Below are 2,838 nucleotides of genomic sequence, written 5' to 3' on the forward strand. Positions count from 1 at the left end.
GCTTTTAATGTGGATAAAGTGTTTATACATAAAGATGGTGTTAATATTTGTACAGCTTATCTGGAAAGTAACTTTTATGTGCTAAGACCGTTAGCCATAAGTTCCCTCCATAACACAGAATTATTTAAAACTACTGTAACTCAATCTAACGTTAACGAATTTCTCTAAAAGAAAATGCCCAACTTTGGCACCTTCGATTAAGGCACATCAATCTAAAAGGATTGAAAGATTGGTGAAGAATGAACTTCTAAATGAGTTAAAAGAAAAGTATTTACCACTGTGCGAATCTTGCCTTGAGGGTAAAATGACTAAAAGACCTTTTACTAGAAAAGGTTATCGAGCCAAAAAGCCTTTTGATTTAGTACATTCTAACCTTTATGGTCCTATGAATGTACGAGCCCGAGGTGGCTATGAGTTTTTTATCAGTTTTACTGGTGATTACTCTAGGTGTAGGTATATTTATTTTATGCAATGGAAGTCTGAATCCTTTAAAAAGTTCAAAGAGTTCAAGGCTGAAGTTGAAAACGCATTTGATAGATGGATTAAAATACTTCGATCAGATCGAGATGGAGAGTTTTTAGACTCGCCATTCTAGGACTATTTAATAGAATATGGAATCGTTTTCTAACTCTCAGCACTGGGTACACCTCAGCAGAATGGTGTAGCAGAGAAGAGAAGTAGAACCTTGTTGGACATGGTTCATTCAATGATGAGTTACGCTTCCTTACCAGACTCATTTTGGCATTTCAAAATGGAGACTGCGGTATACATACTCAACTGTGTTCCTTCCAAGAGTATTGCAAGAACACCTCTGGAGTTGTTGAACGGGCGTAAAGCTAGTTTACGACACTTTCACATTTAGGGTTGCCCAACACATGTGCTTGAGGCAAATCCCAAGAAGTTGGAACCACGGTCGAGGTTATGCCTCTTTGTAGGCTACCCCAAAGGTACATGAAGGGGTTTTGTTTCCACAAACGCTACTTTCTTGCTTCATGGCTTTTGGTGCATCAATCGAGGGGTGGAAGTATTGTAGACCTATCATATCTGTTGATGGCGTATTTTTGAAGTGTAATTTTGGTGGCATGCTATTAACAACTTCATCAGTAGATGTTGATAACGGGCAGAAATGCACGTTATCATAGTGCTAAGTTATTAAAAAATGTTGGATTGCGTTGATGAAAAATGATAAATTGCGTTCATTAAGCATAAATTCTATAATTTTGCGGTCGCATGCGTCAGCGCATTGGAACTATTGATTTTTGTATTTTTTTTTTATGCAGAATATGCATTAACACAATGCAAAGAATGCGATCATAGGAATACATCGGTCGAGCGCAACTTCACTGCAAGACTTTGCATTGATCGTGCTCGCAAACATCCACCTAAGAAGAATCACCGCAACATGGTGGGCGCATCCGAATGAAAGGACAATTAAGATCGATGGGACAGAAAGTTGACGGCAGTCGGATCCAAATTAAGTTGACAGCCGATAACGGTCACAAAGTACATCCAGCTTTATCGATGACAACTATCCGGCGCATCAGTCAGGAATTAAAGCTGTCCCATTTGTACAACCAGGAGAGAGAAATCGCCTTTCAGCTTTGATGCCCTATAAATACCAAGTGCATTCTTTAGAGAAGAGGTTAAGTAGTCGATTACTCCATCAATTTATAAGTTCACACCTCTGTTCATAGTTTTCTTTTCCATTTCACGGTAGAGCTAGAGAAGAGTGGTGACGTCGAGATCGTCCAAGGTGGCTCGAGAGAGAATCTTGGGGCGTAAGAGCAGAGAGCGGGTTGACTCTCGTGAAAGCGAGAATATCTTTAGAGCACGAGTAGAACAGTGTAACACCTAGGGGCAAGAAATTGCTCTAGGCTCTTTACTATACTCGCATTGTATTTCTGTACTGTACATCAAGTTTTTGGCGCCGTTGCCGGGGACTTCGGCAAAATAGTTGTTAACGGTAATTTTTGTGAATTCTTTGCAGAACTCTCAATCTCTGGCAAACTACGACTCGGAGATTGAGAGAACATTTCGAAGGAGTAAGAAACCACCAACAGTAACCACAATCCGATAAAGAAGAGATGGCGGAGCAGCCTAGGAATGAAGCACCAAACAACAACAATGTCATGGCAAATCTAATTCTGTTGGCCAACGATCACAATAGGCCCATTAGGGACTATGTATAGCCAAACCTCTATGATTTCTCTCTGGGAATCATGAGGCCTGCCTTAGACAGAAGTAGAGTTAAAATGAAACCGGTGATGCTGCATATGATCCAGGCTGTAGGTCAATTCGGAGGAAGGCGTGGCGAGGATCCGCACGCCCACCTCCGAAGTTTTATTGAAATCTGTAATACTTTTGTGTTCCCGAACATCACTGCTGAGGAGGTTCGACTAGCGTTGTCTCTATTTTCTCTCTGTGATCAGGCTAGGAAATAGGCCTACTCGCTCGAACTAGGAGAGATCACTTCTTGGGAGTAGATGGTGGAGAAGTTTATGAAGAAGTATTTCCCACCTACAGAGAATGCCAGACGAAGAAAGCTTATTACTAATTTTGAACAAGATATGGATGAATCACTCAACGATGCATGGGCGAGGTTTAAAAGATTGATCCGAGATTGTCTGCATAATGGGCTGCCAAACTGCCTTCAAATGGAAATTTTGTACCACGGTTTAAATCCTGCTTCGCAGACCACTGCCAATGCGGCAGCAGTTGGTGGTCTACTTGACAAGACTTATGATAAGGTGAAAAATATCCTGGATCGCATCTCCAAGAATCATGAAGACTGGAGGGAGAGCAACCAGAGAATAAGACTCAAAGATTCTGACACAAATA

At 41.1% G+C, this 2,838-nt stretch overlaps 1 non-coding gene across 1 annotated transcript; it reads right to left on the reverse strand.

Annotated features, from left to right (window-relative positions):
* Positions 1-2,531: 2,531 nt before the first annotated feature.
* LOC120070374 (small nucleolar RNA R71) lies at positions 2,532-2,638 on the reverse strand. The gene has a single exon (XR_005479870.1). It is a non-coding gene; the product is annotated as a small nucleolar RNA R71 (small nucleolar RNA).
* Positions 2,639-2,838: the final 200 nt, after the last annotated feature.

Source organism: Benincasa hispida, chromosome 1 (assembly GCF_027475165.1).
Source record: "Benincasa hispida cultivar pf3 chromosome 1, pf3_genome.v1.1, whole genome shotgun sequence".
NCBI lineage: Eukaryota > Viridiplantae > Streptophyta > Magnoliopsida > Cucurbitales > Cucurbitaceae > Benincasa > Benincasa hispida.